This window comes from Opisthocomus hoazin, chromosome 4 (genome assembly GCF_030867145.1).
Source record: "Opisthocomus hoazin isolate bOpiHoa1 chromosome 4, bOpiHoa1.hap1, whole genome shotgun sequence".
Taxonomy (NCBI): domain Eukaryota; kingdom Metazoa; phylum Chordata; class Aves; order Opisthocomiformes; family Opisthocomidae; genus Opisthocomus; species Opisthocomus hoazin.
In genome coordinates, this window is record NC_134417.1 from 6,113,601 (window position 1) to 6,128,847 (window position 15,247).

The following is a 15,247-nucleotide window of genomic DNA, read 5'->3' on the forward strand; positions in this document are numbered from 1 at the left end:
AGAAGACAAATGCAGGGTGTTGGGTTTTTGTGGTTTTGTTTGTTTGTTTTTTTTTTTTCCTCTGCTTGGTGGGAGTGATGTGAAACATTTAAGGTGTCTCATTAGCCATGGGCAGATGGGTTAGATGTGGTCATGGTTGTTTGGACTTGGGATTGATTGTTCCATCTGAGCCTTTCTTGGTCAGACCTTTCTCCATGAGAGGTTGCCTTCAGCACAGCCCCCTCCTAACTTGAGTTGTGCTGGATGCCCTTGCTTGATGAAAATAGAACAATGACATCAAGAGTTTTCCTTTGAGAGTGTCTTGAGGGAGAACAAATGGGAAGGACTTGAACAGGCCATCTGCTCCCCTCCCATCCGGCTGTGCTGGGCCAGGCCCTGTGATAAGGTTGGACGAAGGGCAAAGGGTGCCAGGAGCTTTGGCTTGAAGGGCGTGAGAAGGTGCAGCGTTCATCGTAGGGGCCTCTTGAGTCCCACCAGACCAGGGGGCAGAAGTCAACGGAGCCCATGAGAAACTGCTGTCCCTCCCAGCCTGCTTCCCCCGGAGCAGCTCCTGCCCTGGGCACCTCTGCCTTCTGGTCTTGGTGGACCTCCTGAAGCCCACCCTGACTGGGCTAGGCTGTAGGGCAGGGACTGTAGCAAATGTGACCACTTTGGATTGGGCCTGACCTCTCTCCATAATTGTCCTGGACCCTGGAGCTGGGGAAGGCAAGCTTGTGAGGTGGGTGCATCTCCCGAGACCCACAGATCAGCTGAGCCAACTTGTGGAAAGCAGCGAGCCGCTGACTGATGGCTCCTCCAAGCTCTGTGTCTCATTAAACCCCAGGGCCTGAGGGCATGGTGGTGTTCAGGGCTGCTCCTTTGGAAGGATGTGCCCTTCTCACTCAGACCTTGGGGGCTCTTTGGGGAAGGATGCTCTGGGTTTGGTCCAGCTGAGAGCTGCTCTGGGTCCTGCCCTGCCTCAAGGAAGCGTGGGCCAGCCTGCGTCACTCTGCGATGTCACCATCATTAGCAGCAGGACCTCATCAAAGGGTGTTCCCGTGGGTAGCATGAGTTACCGGAGCCCTGCCTGGCGCAAGTGAGGAGACGCGAAAGCCTGGCTCTCCTGCTGATGCCCCAGGGCCTGGGGGTTCCCAACCAGGCGCAGAGGGAAGGGGCAGGACCCAGACACTGGCTGCCCATGTCCATGGCCATGCTGTGCTCTTGTCCCCAGGCAGTGATGTCTGTCTCGCCTGGGTGAGCCGGGTGCTTTCCTCGTGCGTCTGCCGCTGGAGTGGGCTCACCTTCTGTGCTGCAGACACACCAAGCCACGAGATCTTCCCAGCAAGCAGGGCACGAGCCCAGCAGGATTTGCGGTTCGTGCTGGAACTGTCAAACCCTCGTGTGTTCGTATCTCTGGGCGTTGTAGATCGTGTTACTTTAACCTCAGGTGCCCTCCTTGGTTTGCTTGTTTGGTTAGGAGTTAAGGTTGGGAGGAAGGTTCTCTGCTTTTTGGTTTAGGTTCAGCTTTGGTTACAGGGACGTATGTGCCTGTCCTTTGTCCCAGCCACCGAGGTCTCCCAGCCAGGCCCAGGTCAAGCCCAGCCTGGGAGCTGGGTGGTGGGGAAAGGAGTCACCATAGGCAGCACCGGGTGACCTCTGTGTTTGCCGTTCTCCCGCCTTTGTTTCAGCAAAAGTCAGGTCCCGGCAGCCCTGCAGGCAGTGGGGCAACTTGTGCTGGTGGCAGGAATGGGAGTGTTAGCAGGCGAAGCAGGACCATGGGACGGTCAAGCATGATGGCGAGGAGCAGCTCCCATCCTGTTTTCATGGCTCTGGCTGCTCCCCAAAGCCGGTGCCAGCCCGGCCACATCCCCCGCCTTCCCTGCTGCCCAGGCTCTCGCTGCGGGTCGGGGCTGCGGGTCCTGCAGACATCCCTCTGCCCCGGGAGAAGCCCTGATCCAGAGCCCGGGGGCTGAACCTCTTGAGGTCTGGGTGGAGCAAGGACTTGGCTTGAGCTGAGCCGCACCTCTGCAAGAGGCGGCATGTCGTCGCCTCTGTCCCTGCGCTGGGCAGAACAGGGAGGGATCGCGCCCCGGGCCTGTTCCCGGCACTGTGCGTCTCCTGGCACGCAGGCTAACGTCTTACATGGGCTGGAGCCACGAGCAGCCAGCGCCAGGGCTCTGCCTCTTCCCAGCCCCGCGCAGGGCAGGGGTGCCCTCGCCCCCAGGGGGTCCTGCTGGGTGTGCACAGAGGGACCGCCGAGCCCTGTGGGCTGCCTGGGCATGACTTGGCCCCTGCTGGGGATCAGGTTAGGTCTTGTGTCCAGGTGCAGGCAGCCCGGTTGATGCAATGCGCCTGTTCCTGCTCGACGGGGAATGTTGCTCACCTGGACGGGGAGGCAGACGCGCTCGTGTGGCTTGGCACTGCCTGCCAAGCCTTAATCTCCATTGTTTGACAGCTGGCGCTCTGCTGACGTCAATGCCATGGCTCAGGGGGCTTTTTGGAGAGGAATGGGCAAGTCTCCGCATAGGCGTGCTTGCAGGCTTAGCAGAAAAACATCATGCTGAAACCACAGAGGGAGAGGGGGGAGAAGAAGAAGAAAGGAAGAGGGGGGCACAGCTCCGAGGGACGCCGCTCCTCTGCGGCATGCCCCAGCCTCGGGAGCTGCTGCCTGACTCACACCTGGGTCTACCTGGTCAGGCAGCATCCCTGATGGGGGGAAAAAATGCCACCTTACGCATCTAGCTGGCTGGGAGGTGTTGCTTCCTTCCATTCCCCTGCCCATGCTGAGGGTCCTTGTGTGCCCCGTAAGCATCTCACCTGCCTTTTGGATCCCTCTCCTGATCCCCTCCAGCCAGCTGAGACTGCTGACGTGGGCAGCTGGATGTCGTCTCTACTGCTGGGTGACTGCTGCTCTCCTCTCATTCTTGTCTCAAGGCCTAGGGTAGAGGTGCATTTTTGTCCCTACCTTTATTATATGTCATCAAAGCAGCTGTTCAGCCCTGTCTGGATTGCACCAGCTCTGGACATCCCTGCCCTGCCTCAAGGGACCATTTCGGGATGCTCCCTGGAAGCCGTGCCCAGGTCACTTTTGGCATTAGCCATCTCATGCTCAGCTCTGCTCCTTTTCTCCCAGAGAATAAATTACGGGAGCAACACCCTAGGTCTCCTGTGGACTGATCCCTCCTCCACGCATCAGCAGATGTAAAGGGTGTGATCCGCACTGCGCTTACTGCTCCGGGGAAAACTGATCATCCGTTGCTGCTGCTTGCAGGAGTGGTCCAAGTCCAGCTCCTCTGTGTCGGTCTTGCAAAGCCTCACTTAGCTTTGGAGCCTGGAAAGGGCGCTCTGGGGAGTCTTGGCATGGAGACCACAGCTTGCAGGCTGAGCCGCTGGCGCTTCTGCTTCCACTTGTGACCTTAACGACACATCCTGGTGGCAATTGTTCTCCGAGCTGGAAATCCTGTCCGTTCTGCTGCAGGACTTGTGCTCCCAAGAAACTTGAGGCCTTCAGTCAATGCAGTCAACCCTTCCCGCAAGGGAAGTGACTCTCGCCCTGCTGCTCGGCGGCAGCCACCTCTCTGACACAAGCTGCTCCGCTTGCTGGGCTTGGCTGCTCGGCAAGACTAGCTTTAATGTCCTTAAATATTTTTCATTAAAAAAAAATAATAAAAGCAAACTGGGGAGTGAGGAGACAAAAGAAGAGGAACTCAGGAGTTACCATAAGCAGCTTTGAGGGGATTTTTTTTTCTTTCCTGGCTTAGAAATCAACTTCGTGGAAACTATCCTGAAGTTCAACCTGGGTCATACCTGGGAAGTGGAAACCCTGAAAGCCATTTTGTGTCCGTGCATAGAGCTGAAAGCCCATGGCCAGGAGGGTCAAAGGACTTTGTAAATCTGTTGCTTTGAGTTCTCAAGCAAAGTTGTTTTCTTTTGCCCTCCACCCCTGGATAGTGCGAAAGCATGTAAGTGAGTATTGGAGCAAATTACTTAATGCCTTGACTTAGGTTGCTTTTTAGTTGTGTTTGAACCACTGGCATTGGTCTATGTTCCTTCCTGACCACATATTTTTGAGGCCTTGGAAACTGAAAATTGGATGATATCCACCAGGCAAGAGTTTTAGCAAAGCATTTGAGTTTTCAGATCTCTGGGGAAATATATTGACTATTTCTTGGTCCAGAGCGAGGGAAATAACAGAGGTTGTGCCATGGTGAGTTTTTCTGGAGAAAGCTGGATTCCTTGGTGTGATTAGTCAAATACTATGATTCAATCCTCCCCCAACAAATGAGGCATCCAGAAGTACGCAGGGAGTTTTTTCCTTGAAATTCTGATCCGGAGCGTATGTTTAGGCTGTGTAGTTCAAGTTTTGCTTCGTAGACATAAAAACTGTGTTCGAGCACCAAAAAAACTCTTCTGATCACTTTTCTTAAAACAGGGAGACATTAAGAAAAATAGCATGCAAATTCATAGCCCTAGGAAAGATGCCACCAGCCCACAGCATCCTCTTGTGTATCACGTTACCTTCTTCCCCAACCCCTGTGCATCATCTGGTACCCCGGGGTCCGTGGCAAGACCAGTATTTTCTGGCTAATATTCTAGCAATATTTTCTAGCTAGTATTCGAGCCGAGGTGTCATACGTGCACATTTCTGTAGCCGAGGGATGAATGCTGGATGTAGGACATGCTCCAGCTGCCCAGCCGAGGCTTTGGAGGTCCATGACCAGCTGTGACCATTGAGAAAGCAGTTTGAGTATCTTGGCATAATGAACAAATTGGAGTAAGTTACTGTAAGAATGCCAGAACCTTGTCCAGAAACTAAACTGGGAAGACTTATGGGAAGTTATGTGCACACCTTTAGCAAGACAGGGCTTAAGGGAAGAGAAGACATGATGTTTTGTTTCAAAATATTAATAAAAGATGTTGCTTTTTTTCTAACAGACCTGACCTCACTGCTCTAATGACACCAGTGTTGGTAAGTGCTGTAATTTTATCTGTGACTTATAAAATTTGCACTCACCCGAAGCTTCAGGGAAGCTGATGTGGGGAACGGAGCGATCATGTTGAAAAGATGCAGCCAACCTCATGGCACAGGAGTGAGAATGGGATCAAATAGGTGTTTCTAAAAACACACGAGTAAGCGATTAATTGGTCTGGCTGTTTGTAACATCCTTTCTCCTGGATTTTAGGGGCAAGGTTGTGGTATTTGTGTACTTGGTCTTGGCACAGCAACGACAGCTGGCTCCTCTTTTCCCGCCTGCAACCTCATGAGACCACCACACTACCCACAGGGGAACTGTAGGAGGTCAGCCCAGGTCCTCCTGCCTGTCCCACCTTGTCCCATGCTCTCTTCCAAGATGCTGCTCTTCAGAGACAACCAGGGGCCATGGTGCTCTTTCCCAGCTCTAACACTGCTGCGATTGCCTCTTCCTCTGTGAACTTTTATGGCCTTCTCTTGAATCCCTGTGAGCCCTGTTGTGGGATCTGTGCTTCGGGTTTTCTTTCTGGCTTGTTGTTTGAAAACCCCTTGAACGTTGCAGAGGGTAAGTTGCTGCTGGTGCAGCCAAGTTTGAAGAGGCTGAGGGGATCCTGGACTGTTCCTTCTCCAAAACACCCCCCAAGCCTAGGTTTGAGCTGAGCCTGCACGTTCCCCGGGAGGGCTGCCAGTCTTGGCTTGATGATCGCACAGAAGGGAGAATCAATCACTTCCACGTTGAATAGTGGGGCCTTACCAGGATCTGGCTTTCTCTCTGAGTCACAGTGGCAGATGCCATCTCCCTGGTGGCCAAGGACTGGTGGTCCCAAATCCCTCTGGAACGCTGGCTGCCCAAAAGCTCTCTGAGGTGCCCTCAGCTCCACTTGCAAAGGAGCTCCCATCGCTTCACCGGCCCCAGGAGTAAGGGACTGTCTGGCTCAGTGGGTGGCTGCAATTCAGGGCACCAGCATGGAAGGTGCTTGCTAGGGCAGGCAAGCTGCTGGGACCTGCAACACGTGGTGGCTGGCCAAGCCCTAGCTGCCTTGGAAGAAGCCTCCTTAGTGGGTCTGCAACTGGTGCTCAGCAGAGCAGCTGATGGAGGACCCACAGCGAGGAGCTGGTTCACATGGCTCGGGAGAGGTGTGCTGAGAGTGCAGGGAGGAGCTGGGTCCCTGTTTGTAAATCCAGTCCTGTTTGGGAGGGCTTGTTCCTAACATCTGAGGTGTGCTGGAAAAATGATGTTCTGCTTTTCCAGCCACTAACAAATGCCTGGTTGCCCATGGAGGCCACGACTTACAGATTTACCGGGTACCTGGGGCAGATCTCCACTGAGAATAAGATGCTGATCTTACTAAAGGTCTTTTTATATCCCAGTGGTGGGCTGAGACAATGGATGGAGCCCGAGAGGAGGTTTGGCTTGGCCATTCCCTCAAGACCTCCCTTGCCTTTGAAGGATACAGCAGCCAGTCTGGAAAAGGGACTGAAAGCCTTTGACTGCCAGATGGAAGTTGTTGGGTTTAGTAATAGAGTTAGAAACATGATTGTTTTTTGTTATTTTCACCCAATTTTAACAGGCCTTTGTCAGAAGCAAGCCAGCATGAAAATCTTGCAGAAACTCATCCAGCAGTCAATAAGCGCAGATATCAACGAGTCAGACAGTTGAAAGCCCTTGGAGCACTAATGGGGGGAGCAACCAGAGGAGGGAAGAGGGGACGTGCTGAGCTGGAGCATTGTCTCCTTCCCTCTGCAGGCACACTTTGTTTTCCTGCTCCAAGCAATGGTCAAGGAAGACGAGGCTTGGCATGTGCGTGGCTGTTGTGAAGCCTCTGGGAACAGGCAAGGAGGAAACCGCAGGAAATCAGAAATGGTTTGCATGGTTCCTATGGCCCAGAGAGGGGATTTGTGCCTGTGGTGAGATCAGATGGGCAGGAGGAGGCTGTGGCTGCAAGCACAGAGGTATGGGGTGCAGGTGGCCTTGGAGGGAAGGGGGCTGGTGTGACTGGAGAACTCTGGAGAGGGTGGCTGCAGCAAGTCCTGCCCTAAACCAGCCATGGGTGTTGGAGCGGTGGCAATTTGGGGCTACTTTCAATTAAAAATTGTATGCTTTCCATGGAAGGTGGATTGTGAGAAGCCTGAGATCTGATAATCTGTGGGTTTCGGCTCCGCTGCTGCTCACCCTGGTCCCAGGGGTCTCACTGGGCAATGCTTGTCTGTGACCGCGTTGCTCTCCAGTGTGCTGTGCCCACGCGCTCCAGCGGTTTTGCAACATGCAATTCCTTTTTCTTGTTATTTCAGCTCTGGGAAGAGCATGGCTGGGGCCGAGAACCCAGTGCAGCCTTTCTGCTCGTGGCTTCCTCTGCTTTGGGCAGCCCTGGAGCGTGCACAAGCGGTTTTCCCTCTGCTCTGCCTGAGCTGCCATGCTTGCCAGCACCGACCCTGCCACACAACACTTCCCATCTGGAACATGGGATATGGTTGTCAAGTGATCCCCTTGACTGAGTTGCAGAGGGCTCAGGGATAATTCAGCTCCCCAAAACCTCCCGAGCAGAGGGAAGAGATGCAGAAGCATCCCAAGGAGAGAGAGGTGAGGAGGATCTCCCCATCTTTTGCTGCCTGGACCACCAAGCATTGCCGGTCGCATGCTGGCATGTCCCTGCTGCTGAGACGGGAGTTGCAGGGAAACGGCGGCAGAGCTGCGGGATAGCAGAGGAGGAAAGCAATGTATATAAACACAGATTCACTGGAAAGCAGGCTTCTTAATCTTCCTAAGAACTCGGTTATTAATAGCTCGGATGAGCACCGAGCTCATCCATTTCTCCAAACCAGCGGCTGGCGGCTCCCTGGCTGTTTGCTTCTGAGAAATGGCCTTCCCTGTAAATTGAGATGATCTGATGAAACTTACTGATGTAGTCAAAATGACTCCATTGCAGCTTGTTGCTTGCGTGCCTGCATGGTTTTGGAGTGGTTCTAGCAGAGAATATGTCTTAGGAGGAATTGACTCATTCTAAAAATACTCCCCTTCACCCCAAATCCAGCAGCTTTCAGGGAAAAACCAAAAGGTGGTGATGAAGCTGCACCCCTTGCTCTACCCACCTCCCTGCATATTTCCTAAGCCCGTGAAACTGTGATCCCAGAAGATTAAAGAATCGGGTTAGTTGTGCAGACTCCTTGCCAGTCTGATTTCTGTGAGTGGAAGGTGTGTGAAAGGCCTTGATGAGAAGCTCTAGCCACCAGACTAACCAGCATGAAAACCCACTTCTGGAAAAAGTACTTTCTTCCTGCCTTTTAATAGCCAGCTGTAGGGTGTTCCTGGTGGAGCACAAATATTTTCAACAGGCTAAATAATTATGTTTAATTAGTTTTCATTAAGGTGATGCTAATCCACCCCTCTATTTGGAAACTCGCTTAATTTCTGAAAAGGCTTGAAAACAATGAAGAAGGGAGAATATCCTACTCACACCTCGGTCATTTCCATCCGCCATGGAAAAGAGAGGGACCACCAGACTCCTTGGGCTATGCAGTGACTTTCCAGACTTGGCAAGAGAGGTTGGAGTGAGTTTAAAATAGTCTGTCTCCGCGATGTTTTCCCTTTCCCTCCCAAAGCGAAAAATTAACGCTGGGATTGCTTCCAGTCCTTCACTTCCCAGAGGCGGCAGCATCGCAGCCCCGGTCCTTCGGGGATGTCTTCTCTTGGGCCAAGTACCCGTGGTGGCCCGTGGCCGTTGGGGCAGAGGCGAGCCCAGAGCAGCAGCAGGGGAGTCTGCATCTCCTCCCCTGCAGGCGTGCAGGCGTTTCTTATCGCATCCCTGCGCGTCTTCCCAGCCCTGACCTGTTCAGTAAGCCAGGGACGGATGGGGAGGTGATCTGCCCACGGTCTGCGAGGAGTGCCAGCACAGATAACAGCCTGGTATTAGCGGGTTTGCTGTTCTGGCAGGCGAAGCTCAAGACGTACGTGAAACGAGCATTTTCAGCGGCGGGGTGTAATTGCTCGGTGCGCAATGCTTAACCGAAAACGCAGTGACATCCCTATCGCTCCATCTCTACGTCAGGAGCGCACGCCCTTGTGCATCCCCTGCGCGTTCCCCGCTTACCTGGGGTCGGACCAGCTGGGTAGGATACAGGCAGGATCAGGTTGGACCACATCCAGGGTCACGTTTCTGGATGGGGCCACCTCCAACCGACACTGGGAGGCAGGACCAGAAAGTGCTGGAGCCACACGGCAGGTCAGGTAGGCATGGAAGGTGCCCGCCCTGGTCTTGGAAAGCCATCAGATGTCCTGCTTGGGGACAGAGGGGATTTCTCCTCTGGTATCTGTGTTACGCTGTCTGCGCTGTCAAGCTGGCACAAACACGGCTGTGGTGGTAGATCCTCAATCCTCACTTGCTCTGCTACCGGGTTATTGGTTTCCATTTCCACCCCACCTTGCATCTGTGGTGCTTGTTTCCAAATTGTGTTCTCACATTGGTTTCTTTAAGTTCTGCCTCCTTTTTGTTTTTTTTTCTCATTTCTGCTATTGTCATTGCGCAGGAGCCCAGCACAGTCCCATTTAATCGGGCAGTTAAACTGGGGGTGACAAAACGATGCCTCTTTGGACCTGCTTTTACCTGGGTGCACCCTTGGTTTGGGTATCTCACTACTGCAATCACTGATTTTTGTCCCATGTGCTGAATCCTTACCGAGGAGCACCCTTCTCACGAGTGTTTATTGCACAGTGGTATTGGTGGGAGAAAATACAACCCAACACCCAGCAGATGTGTACCTCCAGTCATGTTAACCAGCCTGGCAGCGTACAGCCACCTCTTTGTCTGGTCCCAGTCCAAACCCTGTCAGCGATAAGGGGAAATTCCCCAGTCAGACAAAGAGAGGAAACCATACCAGCATTCCAGTCATCCTTTCCAAAATATTTTTTGATGAGGGGCACTCCCTCTGTGTGAGCCTGACAAGTGTCCTGTTTACCTTTCTTCTTGGACTCCGCAGGCTGCAGGAGAAGGTGGGAGATGTCCTGGCATCGCCTGGCCCGAGGAAAAAGGTAATTATTCTGGGAGGGCCTGAAGTAAGACCCTGTCCTGGCACTGACTCCTGGCTGAGTTGAGAAGATGCCAGCAGCACAGGTGAGGCTTTCTGGGATGGGGGTTGTGAAAGAGGGCGAGAAACATCTGAGACTTGGCACTGTGTGGTGGGGAAGGCTCTGCTGTGATGAACTACAGCTCTCCTTTCCCTCTTCTCACCGTGTATATGTCGGGTTTACTCCGTGTCACAAGATGCTGCTTCTGTGAATAGTAGTGTTGTCAAGTAAGTGGAAAGGGACTCCATGCTGCAAAGGCAAATGTTGGCATGGGGAAGCTGTCGGAGATACATTGTGCTACTGGGCAGTATGGCAGGAGCAGGAGAGGGGCTGGATTTGCCAGGGTACTTTGTTGTGCAACGAAATGAGAAATTGCTTGTAAAAGGACCTTATCATGTACGAATACTGAGTATGCTAAATCAAACCACACATAAGACTCCAGGTCTTATGTCTGTGCTGTCCATGTGTGATACCCAGCAGCACCTGCAAGGTCAAGCTAGCAACCAATGCACAGTGTCCTGTGCGCCCCTTAATCTGTCTGCACAACCCCAGGAAGCTGTAGCTGGACCAAACTCTCCTTTTTAAGCATCTTCAGACCGTCACGAAGGTGGTTGGAACAGCGCACGCTCCAGTGCGACCCCAGCCCAGCACCACTTGTCCAACAAGGTTGTCCTTTCCCTACAGGAGAGCCCAGCCATGCCCAGGAGCACCCAGGGACGTGGCCATGGGCTCCTGGAGAGGAACGACCCACACGGGTGTAGGTGGGAGAAGCGCAGCCCCAGCTCTCGCAGATGGTGCCCAGGAGATGTCCTCCTCACCATAGACACAATGAGGGGCACATCGCGCTGCCCTCTGCAAGGGATTTGGGTGCTGAAGATGGGGTTCCCATGGCTGTTCCCTGCAGTGCATGGCAAGTGGCTTAGCCTCTTATCTCTGGCAATGGAGGGCTGCGCCGCAGAACGAGGAATTCCGGGCCAGCTTCCAGCTGGGGATGCAAACAGCAGGCTGTTTACAGAACGATTTCTCCCCTTCTGGGGTTGCCGGGCTCTCTTGTGAAATGTCCTGGCTGAACCAAGCCTGTGCTGGTACGAGGAGGGCTGGCTCCAGGGGTGCAGGCTGGAGGAGGCAGGGAAAGGCTGTGGGCTTGTTGCCCAGGGAGCAAAGTCCTCTGCAAGAAGGGGAAGACAGCCTGACCCCCTTCCTTTTCAACACCTCTTGTGTTTATGACCTGTGAGGAGGATGCCCAGTTTCTTATATCAGGGATATAATACTTATTTTCCCAAACGTCTGTCTCTGGACCATTACATGGCAGACCAGGGCATACCACTGCCCTGTGACCACAGGAAAACCCAGCTGCTTTATCCATCTGGACGGCACTATCTGCAGTGCAGGGAACCTGCTGCCTGTACCCTTCGCAGATGCTCATTCAATGGGTTGTGTTTGCACCAGACTGTAACCTTCTCCCTCTTTCTTCCAGATATAGAGAATTGTTAAATCCTCTCTAGTTTCTACTTATCCTCAGCTTTCTGTTGTACCCTTGGTGCCTCATAGAATGGTTTGGTTTGGAAGGGACCTCTAGAGGCCATCTAGCCCAACCCCTCTGCAGTGAGCAGGGACATCTTCAACTGGATCAGGTTGCTCAGAGCCCCGTCCAACCTGGCCTTGAATGTTTCCAGGGATGGGGCCTCCACTGCCTCTCTGGGCAACCCGTTCCAGTGTTTCACCACCCTCATGGTAAAAAATTTCTTCTTATATCTAGTCTAAATCTACCCCTCCCTTAGTTTAAAGCCATTACTCCTTGTCCTGTCACTACAGGCCCCGCTGAAAAGATTTTCCTGATCTTTCACTATATGTGCCATTCAGGTACTGGCAGGCTGCTATAAGGTCTCCCCAGAGCCTTCTCTTCTCCAGGCTGAACAGCCCCAACTCTCTCCTCTGAGAGTTTTCCTGGCTGGCAGGACAAGTCAATAACTAGACTGGTTGATGTGCCTGTCTTTGGGTCTTCCCCCACCTCTTGGAGGAGGAGCAGCATTTAAGGCAGGGCATTGAATCCTAACCAACGACCATGCCTCTCAGCCTGGTTCAGGCTTTGGATGACAATCCTTTCATGTCCCACAGCTCTTCACAGGGTGGTATCTGCACCTGCCTCTGCTCCGGATCTCCACCAGTCCTGAAGGCCATTGCTCTTCTGCTGAGTGGGATCAGGATCTCATGTTGAACATTAGAGGGATGGAGGCAGGCACAGAGGACCAGGTGTGCACTCATCTGAAAGGCATGGGGTTTTGCAGCAGCCCAGGGGTGAGTCAGGATTAGTGCTGACCACCTGGCTCCATCACTGCCGTGAAAAATCAGGGAGAGCCTTTGACAGGTGGTGGGGATGATGGAGGATGGAGAGGAGCTGCTGGTTTTTTATTGGCGTTATGTGTTCTGGCCCTGAGCTTGCCTGCATGGCCCTGCTCTCCTTCGCGGGCAGGACTGGTGAAGTGGGTGCTTGGGACCTAGCTGGAGCTCACCACACACCAGTGGGATGGGACCGTGCGTGTGGTGGCCAGCTGATGCTCTGCCGACCAGAAACAGCAGACTTCTCTTTCAGCAGGGACATTGATCTGAGAGTGTGCTCCCCACCAGCAGCCAGTGCCAGCAACCTCTGCAGGAGTTAATTTTTCTTAGTTTGGGTGAGTTAGGAACCCGCCTCCCACTGCTTGGATGGACCGAGCAAGATATGTACTGCTGTTCATGGAAGCAGAGGGCAACTGGCTTAGTCTTAATTCCTCATAGCATCTTCCCCTCCCAATAACTGCTGCTTCATTTGTGCCCAGGCTGAGTTTGTGTCAGCATTGTTCATCTGAGAGGAAATCTCCTGGTGGGACTGGAAAAGCGAGATAGGTCTCCTGGTGCCTTTGGCCTTCTGTTGGCATCGGGAGCCATCAAAGAGGGCAGTTTGGGTCCCTGGAAGACCCCAAATGCAAGGGCCTCTGGGGATGGGAGGAGGTAGCCTTACAGCCTGAGTCATGCGAGAGAGGAACTGTTACTGGGCTCCACCTATTCCAGCTATGTTACAGCCCCTGCCTTGCTTGGTCTAGCAGAGGAGACGGCTCAAACCCAGAGATACCGCCTATAAGCGATGAGTCAGTCATTGTCTGGAGAGTCTCCATGGGACAGACATCATAATATCTTCTTTCCTCAGCTATCTTCTCAGCAACTGTATCCTACAGCTGGCCTGGCTTCTCCTGTTTTGTTTGCTTCCTCCTGGCTGTGGAGTGCTGTTGCTGGAAGAGGAAGTGTCAGTGGTGCCTCTCAGTCTATTCTACCTAAATTTAAACCACTATTTTTGTCTTTGCAGTCTTGTTGTGTCCTGTTTTAAATTAGGAACAAAAAGTCTTTTCATGTGAGAAAAGGTGTTGTCCAATGTTTGATGCTGAGACAAGCCATTGCGTGCTGAAGACCTCGTGCCAGAACAGCCCCATCCCACCATCGGTCATCCTCTCTGCGAGGGACAGGTTTTTGTTTCTTACAGCGGTTCCCCAAAGGAGTAGCAGGGAGGAGCCAGGAGCAGGATGGGATGATCCGTTTCTCGTCCCATTTGAACGTTTCCAGTCAAGAGGCTCTTTCAGGAGCGTGTTGGTGCACAGATAAGAGGGATGCATTTCAGGAAGCAGTTCCCAGAACCAGCTTGACATTTCTCATTGGTGTGACCTGGACCAACGGCTGTCCTCGCAAAAGGAAGAAAAGCAAAGCCAGGGGTCAAACAACAGGAACAGGCATTGAGGAAATGATCCCTCATTGAAATTAATGAACTTGCAAGGATAACATGCCGTTTGGTGTGAGTCAGAGCTTTTCCTTTTGCGGTGCTAAGGGGAGCACAAGGGTGTGGGGTTTCTGGTGTCTCTTGGGCATCATGGAGAAGGGGGTCTGGGCTGAATGAGATGAGGACTTCAGTGGTTCCTCACCAGCTAAAGGACAGCACTCAGGAAGGGTTGGCTTGACAACCCTGACTGACATCGTCCCAAAGGTGGTTTGTGGAGGGCTGAACAGCTGAACCCTAAAAGTGCGTTAGTGTCCATGCAGATTTCCATCGTTCTTACCAGGCATTGACCAATCCTGAGAGATGAAGCTACTCCTTCTTAACACCAGCTCCATGAGGAAATTTGAAGAAAGAAGGGAACTGCAGGACTGTGCAATCCTAAGTGGCCTCTTGTGCAGGTCTTGGCCTTTGCCATCCCATCCATATGGCGGTGGTGCATGGTCCTCCCTTCAGGTGAGGAGGTCAAGCAAGTTTCTTCTCTAAAGAACAGCATCTCCTGTAGGTCGTCTTTTGCTCAGGGTGCAGGGAAACTATTTAAAATGCCACTTCCAACAGAAAAACAGGTAGCTTGCTCCCTGAGTTATCTCACTCTTGAAATGACTGACTTTGAGTGGTCTTCAGTGAAGCACCATTGACCACAGCTTTTTTATTTCCTCAAGTCCCAGCTCTGTGTTGAGATGTCAGAGAGCGCCAGAACGGGGTCTCTGTGCACCAAGTATGGCTTCTCTTGGTGAGATCTCAACCATGCTTTTTGCTCTGGGATTCTAACCTGGTGGCAGGTCATTTACCTAATGTTCAGCCACAGCTGTCAGATACAGACTAAGAACACAATGTTCCTGATTCAAAACAATTAATTTCTAAGGTGAGAAAATTCAGCCCCGTCAGGAACACTGTATCTGTCTTGACCAAAGGATTTCTTTTAGGTAGGAGTGGTCCATCATGGCTGTCAGAACAATTTACTGATTTCCTTGTAAAAAATAAATATTTGTCTCATTCTTTAGGGTGACATTAAGCAGCCATGGCGGATGCATACCTGGCGAAGAAGTCAATTGGTCAGCCCATGGGATGGCTCTGAAGTAAGCACCAGTGAAGTGTAAAGGCATGCTGCAAGGATCATCAGAGCTGACATCTCTTCACCAGATGTGTTTATTTCTTAATGCTCTGCTTCCTTGTTTGTGTGTCAATCAATGATCGTTACTCTTGTCAAAGTAGCTATAAATAGTCAGGTTTCTCCACTGACGTTAAACCTAAGGTTGTCTGGTAGTGCTGAAACCCATGAGGTAGAGGACTGTGTTGGCTGGACTTGGTCTGAGGATGCGGTGGGTGAGTCACTCCCTCTGCCAGCCCCACCACAGCAGAGATAGTGGTCCATGAGGCACAAGATGGTCCAGGAGCAAAAGCATTTTCTCCATTAGGCTCTGCTTGGAGG

At 52.4% G+C, this 15,247-nt stretch overlaps 1 long non-coding RNA gene across 1 annotated transcript; it reads left to right on the forward strand.

Annotated features, from left to right (window-relative positions):
• Positions 1-13,376: 13,376 nt before the first annotated feature.
• LOC142361008 (uncharacterized) lies at positions 13,377-15,031 on the forward strand. The gene is made up of 3 exons (XR_012763555.1): positions 13,377-13,836; positions 14,102-14,271; positions 14,820-15,031. It is a non-coding gene; the product is annotated as an uncharacterized LOC142361008 (long non-coding RNA).
• Positions 15,032-15,247: the final 216 nt, after the last annotated feature.